The sequence below is a fragment of the Dipodomys spectabilis genome, unplaced genomic scaffold (assembly GCF_019054845.1).
Source record: "Dipodomys spectabilis isolate Male_0828 unplaced genomic scaffold, ASM1905484v1 ptg000231l, whole genome shotgun sequence".
NCBI classification, from domain to species: domain Eukaryota; kingdom Metazoa; phylum Chordata; class Mammalia; order Rodentia; family Heteromyidae; genus Dipodomys; species Dipodomys spectabilis.
The window spans coordinates 1,774,946-1,790,464 of NW_024870908.1; the positions used below are offsets into that span (position 1 = coordinate 1,774,946).

Below are 15,519 nucleotides of genomic sequence, written 5' to 3' on the forward strand. Positions count from 1 at the left end.
TCAATCTGGGCAGGAAAGCCAGCGAGACTCTTATCTCCAACGAACCACCAGAAAAGCAGAGGTGGAGCTATGGTGCAAGTGGTAGAACACAAGCCTTGAGCAAAAAAGCTCAGGGAGTGCCCTGAGTTTAAGGTTGGGTCTGACACAAAGGAAAACAAAAACAAAAACGGTTGTATAATGTCTATACAAAGTGGCATTGGAAAGATCACAAGTCAGCAGGAAAATAGCTTGATACCTGGCTCCTAGTACACAATTGATCAGTGTTAACTGTTGTTATCTGACTCCGACTCTAGGCCCTTTAGAAAGAAAAAGAGACAGGGATAAAAGGAGATAGATGATCAGGGATGAAAAATGGCAGGGGGATGTGAAAGGAGATCTAGACAAGCATGAACATGATTGAAATACATTATACCCACAGATGAAAATAGGACACTGAAATCCATTGGAACTGATTTAAAAATGGAAGGCATAAGAGATGAGGGAGAGTGCCATGGGGTGGACTTCAGTGGGGGTACATTCTATGCAGTGCACCACACTTGTAACTCTAGCTACTCCTGAGGCTGAGATATGGAGGATTGGGGTTCGAAATCAAAACTCCTTTAGACTCCAATTAACCAGTAAAAATACAGGGTTGGAGGCATGGCTGAAGTGATAGAGTACCAAGTTGTGTAAGCCAGCAGAGGTATTGTAAGGCCCTGCATTTAAGTCCTAGTGTTGACTGTCTCCCCCTGCAAACATACATGCATGTATTTTTCAAATAAAGAAGAATATAGTAGCAGCTGTCCTTGGTCTCAGGTCAGGGTATTACAGTGGTCTGAGCATTCTTTGAGATTAGATGAGGCTCTGATGACTGCTGGTCTCTCTTCCTCAGATATCCAGCACCACCGTGTTTTAAATCTGAAGTGTGCCCTCAGGCCGGTGGGTCGCTCTGTGGTCCCCCTCGTGGAGTAGTGCTCTGAAGTGGGGTTTTGGGGTGGGGAATGATGTGAGCATTGAAGGCTCTGACTTCACTGCTGGGTTCATTATTCGATGGGCTGTCTGGGCGATGGAAGCTTAGGAGCTGGGCCCTGGTGGAAGGGAGTATATATTTCGGGGTGAGGGGTGGGAAGCGTGCATCTTCAGTCTGCAATGCCTGACTCTCCCCTTCTCTTTGCTTCCCAGCAGCTGGAAGACCAGTTTCTCCAGGCCCTCACATCCTTCCACATGCTGTGTCTCACCACTGCCCTGAAACCACGGAGCCCAGTGACCACAGTGGAAGCCTCTGAAATGGTGAGTCCGAAACAAAGCTTGCTTTCTCTGAAGTTGATCTGCCCAGAGATTTGTCACCGCAATGGGAAGTTGCCTAGCACAGACCTGAAAGGCGTCAGGCTACGTCTTGTGGGAAAGCTGTAAAGGTGAGCAATAATATAGTCTAATCTAAAACAATGGCTTGATCAGAGACATCCCACCAAACTTCCCTCCTCAGACTGGCACTGCCCATGCGTCCACATCCTCTCGGCTCCTTCCGGAAACACAGAGGATTTACTCGGCACAGGTTCAACTGTTTTGAAGACTACTCAGGGTGAAAGCTCAGTGTCCAGAGTATATTTTAGGCTCCATTGATTTTTTTCCCCCTTGTTCAGAGACAAAAGCTCATTAGCATCTAGATACAAAGCATCCTTCCAGTCTGGCTGGCAGTCGACTTGATAGTGTTGATATTTCTTCTTCTTCTTCTTTTTTTTATTGCCATAGAGTTTATAAGCAGTAATAAAGCTAGACTTTTTTTGTTCTGCTATCTGCATTTTCCACAGCACGATAATGATAAATAGAACTTGCTGGAGATTCCCTCTTTAGAAGCTAGAGGGCTGTTTGGAGGAAGATTGATTTGGTCCCTTCTTTGGGCTGTTCTCCACAGTGGCTGAAAAGAGGATGCTTGGGGTCAAGGTGGGGGGAAGGAGGAGACGGGGTGTGGGGGAGAACTCTGAAAATGAATGAGAATGAAGACACATTTATTCTGTTTTTAACTCTTTATTAAAATGACCATAATACAACCCTTTAAATAGCATTTGAATTCAAAAGAATTCAATCTAGCAAATACTTATCAAGAGCTATGTCTATGGCTCCATGCCACTAAGCGTACTGCAGAATCTGTGAAATGGGCTTTTCGCTAGGTAAGAGGCCAAGGCTGGGCTCTATTTTAATGTAGTTATTTAAATTTTTTTTTTGGGGTCCGGTCGTGAGGCCTGAACCCTGAGCATATGCACTGTCCCTCAGCTCTTCAGCTCAAGGCTAGCGCTCTACCACTTGAGCCACAGCGCCACTTCCGCCTTTTTTTTCTTTTTGCTTATGTGGTGCTGAGGAATCGAACCCAGGGCCTCAGGCATGCAAGGCAAGTGCTCTACCACTGAGCTACCTTCCCAGCCCCAGTTATTTAAATTTTTATTGATATGTTTCCATCTTTGATACATGAAAACGATCACTGTTAAAGGTAAGTCTCTGCAAATGTGCATCATTTCTTCATGATGAAAATATTCCATGTCCTTGGTTTCTAGCTTTTCTGAAATGTACAGTCTATACTTGCTCTCTGCAGCCACCTTCCTCTGTGGTGTTTATACTTCCTGGATGTTGATCCCCTTGTTTGACAGACTGTATGCAAATATTCTTTTTTTTTCATATTCCCTTCATTATTTTCTTCACCAGGAAAGAGCCTTTTTAGTTGAGTGTAATACCATTTAGGACTGGGGTCTAAAGAAGCAATGAAATATTAAGACACACTTTGGTAATTAATCTTCAACCCTTGTGCAAAGTGAAATGTAAGGAATACTTGTAAGCTGGGTTGGAATTCTAGTTGGAGGCATATTTACTTTTGTCTAGACCTACAGACTCTTCCTGACACCAGTGGTTGAGGTACCACTTACACAGAATAAAATTCACAAAACTTAGATGTGTACATGTGATTAACTTTTATATCTGTATAAGCTATGTATATATGTATATATATATATATATATATATACATGTACATATCATCTATTATTTGTATCAATCAATCTGTCTACCTACCTACCTACCTACCTTTCCATCTGTCCACACAATTTTTATCTTGTTTTGTTTTTTTTTTTTGGGTCCGGTTGTGGGGCCTGAACTCTGGGCCTGGGCGCTGTCCCTCAGCTCTTCAGCTCAAGGCTAGGGCTCTACTACTTGAGCCACAATGCCACTTCTGGCTTTTTTTCTTTTTGCTTATGTGGTGCTGAGGAATCGAACCCAGGGCCTCAGGCATGCAAGGCAAGCGCTCTACCACTGAGCCACCACAATTTTTATCTTGAATGCAAACACTATTCCAGCTTCTTCACTCTGGGCTGTTTTTTGACTGTTCTTGAACTTCACATAAAGGGAGTCCTGCAGTGTTCCATCTTCTTCTCCTTCATCCGTTTTAGCCTTTTGTGTCTGTAGCTGATGCCTTTTTGTTGCTGAGAATGATTGCTCTGGCTTCTGTTAGTTTCCCCACTGACCTTTTAATGGACATTGAGGTTATTGACCGGCTTTTGTCTATCATGAGCATTCAGGTGCAGGGTCTTTGCACAGATAGACCTACACATTTCTCTTAACTAGAAGCATGCAGTTGCTAGATGGCAGGATGCGTATGCACAGGGCCTTTGTCATGGAGTTGTTTCCCTTGGTAGCTACTGTGCTGCATAGCATCCTTAAGACTAGAAGCCGGGTCTCAGCTGGTTCTCAGAATCCATGGCACTCTCTGAAGTCAAACAGACTTCCAAAGTAGCTTTGTGGAGACAGGTGATGCCTAGGAATCTCAGGTTTTTCATCTCTAGAACCACGATTAGCAGCTGCCCTTTGCAGAGACTATGTATACACCACTGCAGTGTGTAGGAGCTGCCATTACAATAATGACCCCATGCTCACCAGTCTGCCAGGGGATCACTGCAGACAATGTGTCCCAAGATGCCATGTGATGCCGCTTGACCTTCATTTCAAGGACACCAAGGGTGCGCAGATTATGAAACAATGAATCTCTCAGCCAAATCTTGTTTCGGTGCCCATTTTTCTTGAATCTCAGTCTTACCAAGCCAACAATCTCAGCTTAGCGTTCGACTATGTTTGTGACGTCTCCAATCCTTGTGAGTATCCATTTTTTAAAAATAGACCAGGACACAGGCTTGTAGCTGTGAGTAGGCATCCATCTGTGGAAATAATTTTTTAAAAAGTCTTCATTTTTCTTTTTTGAATGTTTTACTGTTAATAGAAGTGATGGCAAGTCATTCTGAGAGTAGTTATAGTGTGATGTCATATTTTAATCATTCACATGTAAAGTGAGTTATCTGAAAGGTTAATAATAATGAGATATGAGCGTAAAAATAGAACATCAAGGGAGGGCAGTCCTTGATGGGGTAGTGAGGAAAAGTGAAGAACACTTGAGGGGCAAAGAGGCTTGAAGTATCTCTCTCTCCCCCTCTCCCCTCCGCCCCCTCTCCCCCTCTTCCCCTCTTCCCTCCCTCTCTCTCACACATACACACAAATACACATAGCATAATGAAGCCCACCAAAGTGGGGGAGACAGAGAGGGGAGCAGAAATATAAAATAAGGGTAAACTTGTTAAAAGTACACTGTTTGCATGTAGGTAAGCATACAGTGAAACTCTCTCATGTTACTAATATACACTGATTTGAGACATTCTAAATATGTATTTTTAACATACTTTTCAAGGTATACTTATGTTTATATAAAATATAAATATATAAAACATAATATATAAATATTAAATATATAATAGAAATATAAAATATATTTATAGCAACACATATAAATATGTTTGTGTAAATAAGAATACAATATTTATAATATAAATAAATATATCTTTTAAATGATGGTTCAGGAGGAACCCAGAAGTAGCACAGATAAGAGTGACTTTATACCTAAGGTTTGGAAAGTGTTATCTCTCTGGAATGTCTGAACTGAGATTTTTAAATGCTGCTTTATGGATAGTGGGATGGTGATGTTTGCAATTGAATATTTTCAAATCTGAACTTGACACTAGTGCTTCTTAGTTAATGAAGCAAGTTACAACCTGAACCTCATGCTAGGATCTGGGCTAGATTTCAGCTTCGTGACTCCTGTTCTTTCCAGGTTGTAATTAATCCTGGAGGTGACTGGGCATCTTTTCCTCTCTAATTACACAGCCAATCTTTATTTATTGATACAAAAACAAGACACGCAGATACACACAAATTGGAAACGAATTACTTTAAAATCCATCACCCAGGGATTATTATCGCTTGGGTTTTGGCATATTCATCCATTTATCCATCCATCTATCCATCCATCTACTCATTCATATATTCATCATTCATTCATCCATCCATTTATTCATCCATCCACCCACTTATTCATGTATTCATTCATATATACATCCACTTAGCATTCATTTATTCATCATCTATCCATTATCCATTCATTCACTAATTCATGCATCCATCATCCATCAGTCATCATCCATGCATTCCTTCAGTTGAGAACTAATTTACTCAAGGATTCACTAAGAAACCATTAATTTCCTTGACAGATACTGATTAACCCTCTATTATATGCCTGCCACCATCTTAGGTGCCAAGCATACAGAGGTCTGCAAACAGGCAAAGCATGCTTTCCTTCAAATGCATTCACTTGCATTCTTTTTCTGTGCAAATGCATTCCTTGAAAGTTTACTTCTAAGAATATTATAAACAACTGTCTAGGCCAATTCATAATTTTATATCATTCATTCACTCTGGTATTTATGCACTATCTTATTGAAGTGTGATTGTGTAGAATTATTTACCAGATTTCCAGTTTTGGACTTAGGGTTGGTTTTTCCTTTGTCCAGTAGGAATGGATATTGTAGATGTACAAGGCTTCACTTCTAGGTAAGACACTTCTGTCCAATTCCAGTTCCACTGCTGACCACTGTGGGGTCATAGTCCACCACTTTAACCAATTTGAACTACTCCATCCTCATCTGTTCAAGGACACAGTACAATAATCTCACTCTGTTTCTTCAAGGAGTATACAGCTTGGCTGATTGGCAAGAATACATTAAATAGTTTCTCACAATATTAGTTATGATCATGCTGTCAATAATGATTCTCCCTCACGCTTTTACTGCTTCTATTTTCATATGTGGACAATGGATTGGGTTTGATTCGTTTATATTGCTACCCTTATCTCCTCCCCAGTGACTCAGATGAAGTAATTGAGGGAAATGAATTGATAGGATCCATGGATGTTGAGTAAATTATGAAACAGATGGAATGATTGTTTAGATAAATGAAGTCACAGGTTCCTAATGAGGAGCTGGGGTCTGATTGAGCTGTGTACTACAAGTCACTGCCTTGTGATGGCTGTGGGAAAGTCCTGGTCAGTCAAGAGTAGTCAGGGCTAGAGCTGTGCCATCGTATGTTGACTATCTATGTAGACGCCATATTCAACCCCACAGGGGCCCTAGGCATAGGCCAGGGAGGGTACAGGCTGCTTACCCTTTGCCTTGGGATTTTAATGACACAGAATGCAATGCTTTATAGTTCCCAGAAATGGGACTTTGGTGAACTGGATGGGGTCCAGTCTAAAACAAGCCTGGTGGTGACAACTGACCTTCTAGGAAAACAAAACAAAACAGTAAAGAGCTTCTGGAATAAACTTCCTTGGTAGACATCTCATTGACCAATGGATGAATCTGTGCTAATTGTTTTACTCAAGAAGAATTGGATTCAAATAATGATTCTGTGAATTATTAGCTTGTGACGTTGAGAAAATAGCCTCCCATGACTTTCCTTTCCTTTTTTGGAAAATAGGGGCAGGGGTGGGTTCCTACTAACTACGCATTTAAGGAGGGGCATGAGGGGAGTAAATGTGCAGCCAGCATAGTGACTACTTTCTGTTGTTTTGGAGACCTGGGGCAGAAGTTGGAGGCGGGATCCGGGCCTTGTTTATCTTCTGTCTACCGGAAGTCAAGGATGGCAGCTTCCTGTCGACTGATAAGGCCCTGGCATCACGGAAGCTTCTCCTGTACATCACTCTGCTAATACATACCGCAATAATGTGGGCGCTGCGTTCACTCCCCTCCTAGGGAGGGTTGTGAGTTAGTCCTTGTGAATAGAAGAGTACATCGAAGCCTAGAGCCAGATGCAGATGTCTCAGTCTGGATTCTGATCAACCCTTTGTACCTGGATTGACCACAGCCCTGAGATCAATCGGATTAGGCTGGGAGCTTAGTCATGTCGGTTCACCTCTCATTCTGGAAGACATAGCCTAATATATGTGGTCATTAAATAGTAATTAGGGAAAGCTTCATGGTTTCATTTATTTTCTTTTGTTTTTTTTCTATTTCTATTTTGGTGATACTGGGATATGGAGTAAGGGCTTCACACTTACCAGCAGGTGCTCTACTACCAGTTGAATTATGTCTCTAGGCCTTCTGCTGTGGTTATGATTATTTTTTAAAAATAAGGTCTGGCTTTTTTGCCTTACCTGGATCTTGATCTTCCTGTTTATGCTCCCCTTGTAACTGGGATGATAGGCTATGTACTACTGCATCCATCTTTTATTTAAAATTGGTTTTGAGATGAGATCTTGAGAAACTTTTTTCCAGGGCTGGCTTTGAACCATGATCTTCTGATCTCAGCATTAGGAGTAGCTTGGCATATAGGTGTGAGCCACTATGCTGGCTCATTTATTCATAGAATGTGAGGTCTCTTCTGCATGTTCAGCACTGACCGTCTAGTGCTTGGTAGGCTTTCAATCGTGCTGGGTGAATTAATGAATGAGACAGGGAGGAAGACATAGCCTTCTCAGGATGTTAGCACAGTACACGAGCAGACAACCAGACCACATGAAGGAAATGCTGTTCCCTGGCCAGGCCTACTGGTGACTGATCTGCTGTTGGCACAGACTCCACAGCGGGCCTTACCCCTGCCTTGATGGATCATCATCTTTGTGACAAACAGGAAGGAAAATCATTGTGGCACAAGGGCCTTGTCATTCCGCACGCCTCCGTCTTTGATGGATGCTCTCCATTTATGGAGTTGTTGGTGGAGACCGAGAGGCGGTGATTGCCATCCGGGCATCCCCCAGAGCAAGCTCATCATTGTGTAGCAACTCCTGTGGTTTCTACTGCTCCCCGTTCATCTTCCTCTCACAGGGCTGAGGAAAGAGCAGGCTTATTCTTCACTTCAAGGCAGAGAGAGAGATCTCCTAATTGCTCTTTTTTATCATCTGTAGCTGTTGGTAGGAGGTAGGTAAGAGCGATTCCCCTCAAATGGGCAGGGATGTGTAACTATAAGAACTTTCAAACTTCTGGTGGGAACTTTGCATGTGATTTAGCAGAGCCGGGATGATACATATTCAGTAACCCAGAAGTTGGAGCTGTTAAGAATTCACCCTGGGAACTGCATGCATTTATGTATCAGGATACATTCATGAGTCACTAAGATCTGAAGAGCATTTTTCAGAATAGCTCAGACCACCAGCACAATAATGTATACTTTACAATATGGACTATTTATATGTTAGACTGTTAAATAGAAATGAAAATGAGGGAGCCAACAGCCCAGATGACTTTGTGTGTGTGTGTGTGTGTGACTAATTACAAATAAGCATCTCATGGGTATTACTGCCAGGGGCTGTCTTTGAACTACGATACTCAGATCTCAGCCTCCTGAGTAGAAAGGATGAAAGGACCAGCTTCACATGACTTTATCCACCCACTGTTAAATTAAGAAATGACAAGCCAAAGAGAACACAGAGTTGGGTCTTGTCCAGTGAAATTCAAAAATAGAGAAATAGAATATATATTTTAGTATATAGCATGGGGACAAGGGAAGAATATCAGAAGGAAGAAGAGGAGGAGGAGGAAGAAGTAGAAGAGGAGAAAAAAGAAGCAGGAAGAGGAAGAGGAGAAGAAAAATGAGTCTAAACTCTGACCCTAAACCCACTTACCTGGGAGCAGGCAACACTTTAGATGTGTCAGTTTCCCTCATCTTTAATTTGGGGGTGTTAATAACCCTCATCCTCCTGCTGATCCCGGATACCCTTTGAGCATCAAGGGAAGAGGGGCAGCTCACTCCTTGCAGAACCTAGGTCCCAACCACCTCTTCAATGGGTATCAGCTGTGTTCTCTTGGGGGCTGCTGAGATCCAGGCCATTGTTCCATTATTCACATGCACGCACACACACAACACGTATATGTGCATACATACACACACACTCCTTGGCTTATTATGGTGTTACCTCTCAACCTATTGTAGGTTGAAAATGTCAGAAGGAAAAAATACATCTAGTAGCTCTACATCATGAGCCATCCCAGTGGAGCCTAACAGAGCCTAAATGTGACATGTATTAGAACACTTCTCTGTGTGCGACTGGGCATGGGTGATGGGGGTGGGGGGGGAGTGTCCATCTCGGAAAAGCTCAGTAGCCAAAATGCAGAGCACTGTTTCTACCAAGAGACTTGTACTTCTGTAACATTGTCAAGTTGAAAATCAAGGCATCATAAAGCTGGGACCCTCTGCTGGAATGGATACCCACACACATCCCGATGTACATGTATCTATTCAGCAAAGATAATACAGGTTTTAATATATTAAACTCTAGGCAGCGTGATCAGCAATGATTAGTTGAATGAATGCATTGTGTCTAGGAGACAAATATGAGCCTACACACACCTGTAAGCATGCAGATATTCATATGTATACAGACATGTAAGCTTGCATATGTACACTTGTCTGTGAATGCCTGTGTATTGCCTCTCTTTAGCCTTGGGCAAACACACATGGACATGTAATAGAACCTTATATGTATGTAACGTATGTGTATAAACACACGCACTGGTGTACACATATCAATGTCTACTGGCTTGTTTGTGGCCAGTCTTCCCAGCTATAATCCATCTACCCATTCACCCCATCTTTCTAGGCACTTCACTAGGCCCTAGGACCAGATCAGGGAGCAAAAGACAAATATCCCTGCCCTGTGGAGCTTGCCCCCTTGCCTTTTTTTGTGCCTAGGACTGGCACAGAGACCAACCACCTGCCTCCCCCTCCCCCAAGACCCGCCCATAGTGACCCTGAATTCCCTGTGCTCTATCCCCAGTGCTTAGTGTCAGGCACAGGTGATCAGTGAAAATGGGGTGCGAATGATACACCTGCTTCCTCCCTTCTCCTCCACCCCCTCCTGGGAAGATGCATTTGCTAGTGGCCAGTCAGCAAATGCTAGCCCATGTTTTGGCAGATGTGCAGATGTGTTCATCTTTCTTTGCTGACCGCTTTGAACGGGCTGGTCTGAAAGCCCCTTTATGTTCCCGAACACTATTATTTTATGTCACTGGGTGTAAATGAGCTTTTAACGGTGTGCTTGGCAGAGAAGGAAGAAGACAGACGTGGCGGTACCTCACCAGCCCCTCCACCCAAGGATCTCCTGTGAGCCATCTCTCACCGGCTCCTCTGTGCTGGCTGTTATTAGACCGAAATGACCTTGGGGACCAGGGCCTACACAGCGAGCATCTCTTCTGAATGTGAACAACTAGTTCAGTGCCAAGTGCCTCTTTTCCAAAGGAACAACATAGTGGAGGCATGGAGGAGGCCTGCGGAGCATTTCCTCCAGGGCTGAAATGGACATCAGGCCGGGAAAGGAGAGCCAATTTGGGCTCTGGCAGTGGGTGCCCCAGACACTCCGGTTCAAGTCAGGGTAGTGGCTTTTCCTAGCTGCGTCCTCTTGAACAGGCCATGGGTATTTGCAGAGCCCTGGTGACTGTGTTAAGAAGAGGGAAAACAACACCCACTCAACCATTTGAAAGGCTCCTAGGAGCTGAGAAATGGCATATAGGAAAGCTTGTGTTTTTGAAACCAGCAACAAATGTGTTTTCAGATATGTTGTCTGAAGCCATTCACACTAGACACCCTTGTGCTAAAAGGCCTGGTCTCGCTTACCTGTCTCTCTCTGCTTTTTTTTTTTTTTTGGCTTTCTCATTTCTGTCAAAATCACACGGCATATATAACCAAGGACCGCATAAAGAAAATGTGGTACATCTGTACAGGCTCATGCCTGTAGTCCTAGCTACTCAGGAGGCTGAGATCTGAGGATTACGGTTTGAAGCCAACCCTGGTCAGGAAAAAGTCTGTGAGACTCTATTTCCAGTGACCTACCAGAAAACTGGCAGTGGAGCCATAGTTCAAAATGGCAGAGTAAAAGAGTTCAGGGACAGTGCACGGGCCCTGAGTTTAAGCCCATGACTAGGGGGAAAAAAAGAAGAAATATTCAGTCATAAAGAAGATGAAAATTAGGAAACGTGCAGGAAAATGGATGGAATGGGAGATCATGATATAAGTGAAATAAGCCAAACTCAGAAAAAAATACCATGTCTTCAGTCATAGGTAGAAGCTAGACTTTAAAAAAAATATTAAGATGGCTATGAAAGACAGTGGGTGGGAAGAGGGCGAAGAGAGAAGATGATAGGGATAAATATTACAGAGCTACATTATATATTTAATGAGAAAAGTATATGAAATAGCATAATGAAACCCACGAAACCTGTTAACAAAGGAAGAAGGGGAAGGTGGCTAGGAAAGGGTACTGTAGAGGGAGTGAATTTGATCAAAGTAGTTTACAGGTTAGAAACATCACAATGAAACCCCCTTTCTATAATTCACGCTTACATAAAAACCAAAAAAAAGAAAAGGCTGGCATGGCAGAGCCAGGGACGTCAGACCAAGTGTCCGGCAGTAAAATTACAGAACCAGAGCCAACCAGCAAACCCAGCACCAGTCAGCAAGCCTTCAGAGGTATCACCCAAAACCACGTCTGCACAAGGTGCAGGCTGGTGTCTTGTCTTAGATCAGTTAGCACCTGAGAACTCTGTGTGTGCCTGTGTGTCTCCTGAGACGGTAGAGAATGAGGTTTATTCCTGCTCTTCTCACTGTAGGAGAGGAGTTGGGAAATAGAGGAAAAGGCAAAGATAATTTCCAGTTTAGTACTGAGTTAAGCTCCTCATGGGTAAACAAAATGCCTGCCAGCCGCAGGAAGCCAGTGCTGTAGTTCACCCCTTTAATCGCCCTCTGCGAATAACAGTTCTCTTTGGAAATTTCCACCAATCACCCTGTGACACGGTTCTAATAAACAGGATGCTCCCATAGCTTTTGCCCTCCAAGCTGTCCTGTGGCCTCCTGTGTTACTGTAAGAAGTTCATTACTGAGGCCAGGCAATCATGTGTACATCGCTAACTGAAGAAGGCTACAGTGAGCCCCAGAAAGAAAAATGATGGGGCAACAATATCAAGCAAAGGCTTCTGAGTTCCCTTGGGTGTAGGTGTCAGCTGTCACAAAGATTTGTTGGACTGGATGCTCATAAAATGGGACACTGAAAGCCAGGTGCTGGTGGCTCACGCCTGTCATCCTAGCTACTCAGGAGGCAGAGATCTGAGGATCATGGTTCAAAGCCAGCTCAGGCAGGAAAGTCTGTGAGACTCTTATCTCCAATAAACCACCAGAAAACCGGAAGTGGTGCTGTGGCTTAATTGGTAGAGTACTTGCCTTGAGCTGAAGAGCACAGGGACAGTGCCTAAACCCAGAGTTCAAGCCCCAGGACCGACCAAAAAAATGGGTCACTGAAGGAAATCAAGGGACCATAGAGATTCTCCATGATTAACTGTGACATGGAACTTTGGAGACATTTCCATAAAACAAGACTTGGTGGACCTGGGCCAGAGTGGCAAATTATTTCTTGGCATTTATTTCTTGGGTTCTGCCTGGCCCTTGGGGATGCCTATCTAGTCTTGAAAGGCTGGTTTGGCTCAGGAAAATGCACGAATTTCCCTTCAGCAAACCCTCTGCCTTCAACATGGCTGTGGTTTGCCCAGTGATCCTACAGGGTGTGTGTGTGTCGGAGGGTGGTCATGTTATTTGCTCATATGTTATGAAGAATAACCAGCAGAGATGGCAACAGGCTTCTCAACTCCACCAACGACAGAAAAATGTCAGAAAAAGCCACTTCCGTGTCTCCAGGTGGCACGCAGACAAACTCTGCATCCTATGTGGATGACCATAGGACCTGGTTTTTGCTGAATGGTCCTTGTCCCAGTGGAAAGGGCAAAGACAAAGTCTTCAGTATAAGTGTGTTAGAAAAAAAAAGTCTTAGATGATTGTTCCTGAGGGAGTGTATTAGTTCATTTTCCCTTGCTAGAACAAAATACCCAGGGCTTTGTAATGCACAGAGAAAAGAGGTTTGTGTACTTCATAGTTCTACAGGTCTAGGAGCTTCTGTGTGGCTATAGTAAGGCCCCTCTGTCTATATCACATAACTAGCATCCTAGGAGAGCTCCATGAATATTCATGACCTCATTTTCTAAGCCCCACCCTTTAAAGGTCCCATTGCTTTCCCAGACCCTCACACGGAGGGCCAGGTTTCCCACACACTCAAGCCATTACTAGGGAATGCGGGCATATAGGAGGGATCCTGCTGTTCAAATCAGGTGAATGGGTTCTGAACAAGGTGCTATTTGATGATTCGTTTTCCCTCCTTCAAATATTTAAATGAAATGGTGCTTCACAGACTTCAGAATTAGCCCAGAGGGAGGCTACTGGAGAGAAGGAAGCAAGTGTGTATCCTTATGGCCTTCAGTTTTATTTGAACTTGATCAGTCCCTTTCTTTGGCTTTAAATGATGGGGAAACTTGAATGACTAAAAACTTCAAGAAAGCATAATGAATCTCGCCTAATTATCATCCAGCTTCGACCATGATCAGCTCAGGGCCAAAGAACATTCACATCCAAGCTCACTCACAACCTTCCTTCCCTAGGAGAGTCTTGAAATGTTATCTCATTAGTAAGTATTTTAATAAGATTTCTCTAAAAGCAGATATGTGCAAGGTATGATCAGTGTGCCCATGTACACCTATAGAGATATCACACCGAGGAATTAGTATGCTTAATTAGTGTAAGTTAATTAAAAACTTAAATAAAATATAACATGAATATTTTAGAAAATAGAATCACAAGACCATTATCTTCTCTGAAATTAACAGTCATTTCTTCATTTCTTCAAATATTCCACTTATTGTTCAAATTCTTCTTGGCTTATGGATTGTTAAAACCAATTTTTTTTGCATTGTGCTTACTTCAACAAAGGCTAAAAGGTTTATTCTACTCAGGAAGTGGTGATCGAGAGGCTGGTGCTGTGGGATCAGACTGTATCTCATCAGATCAGCCAGGTGCGGTAGTGCTGCCTGTGTCCACAACTAAACTGGAGGTGTAGACAGGAGAATTGTGAATCCAGGTTGGTTCTCAGCAAGAACATGAGACCCTATCTGAAAAATAAGTAAAGCAGAGAGGGAAGGGGAAAGAAAGAGAGAGAGACAGAGAGACAAAGAGAGACAGAGACAGAGAAACAAAGAGAGACAGAGAGATGGAGCTCCATTGATCCAATCCCTAGTCTTGGAAAAGATAAACCCATATAAAATCACCCCAATTGAGATATAGCAATATTTCCCATATAATCACCATAAGAACAGAATACTAATCCAAGCAGAGAGCATTTCCAAACTATTTTTAAAATTATATATTCTCTCCAAGTAGGTGCGTGGAGGGGTTACCAGCTGACAAATCAGGTTATGATGATCATCACCCCTGCCATCCTTCTCCCCCACCCCTCCCAATTCCTTACTTTCCTAAACCATTCTTTGAATGTTATGATGGCATCTTCCTCTCCTCCTCCCTCCTCCCCCCACATTTCAAACTTCCTCATGTTGGAACCAAAGACATACTTTGGAGTTTTGAATAGGAGGAAGATCTCCCATTTCTCCAATATTCAGTTCCATGCAGGACATGGGGCAGAGGGTCCAGAGAGATACCAAACAAGGCAGTGCCATAGAGGATTCTGGGCCAAGGGTAGGAGGCAAGGAGTGCACTCATGGCCATCCTTGGCTGGCCATCCTTCCACATTGCAGTACCCCAGGAGCCCTGGCACTTTCTAAGAGCTTGCCAAGACAACACAGGCAGTCAGAGACAGCAAGCGTTTTTCTTAAAAGTCAGCCTGATCTACTCCTCGCAAGGGAGGCCATGTGGCTACATGCCACTTGCATGACAGCAGTCAATTTCCTGCCAGCAGTGGGTGGGAGAGGAATCCCACATTGGGCTGTGGGGACACCAGCCTGCCAACCTGCCTGAAGTTGTGCATAGCTGGGACCCTCCTGGGAGCCGGGCAGCTTCCACTTGCCTGGTATAGACGTAAGTTGAAGTGCTGCTACTAGCTGCTCCAGGATGGGAAGCAGTGTGTGGGCTGCTGGATCTTTGGGATGCATATAGCTGATCCATTATCTCTTGGCTAGTTTAGAAGCAGATGGTTGCCCCTGGAAACAGCGATCTGTCTGAAAACAGTTACGAGTATCTTGAAGCCTTCGTGTTTGAATTCACTGAAACTGTTACCTATCTTTGTTAATAGAAGATTGTTCATGGTGGCTGGTATGGCAGGGGGTTCGTAAAAGCCCATAGAATGGGAGAGAG

The 15,519-nt window shown here is 43.5% G+C and overlaps 1 pseudogene; it reads left to right on the plus strand.

Annotated features, from left to right (window-relative positions):
• The first annotated feature begins 1,128 nt into the window (after positions 1-1,128).
• The window catches only part of LOC122123710, a 91,047-nt pseudogene continuing 76,656 nt past the window's right edge, over positions 1,129-15,519 (plus strand).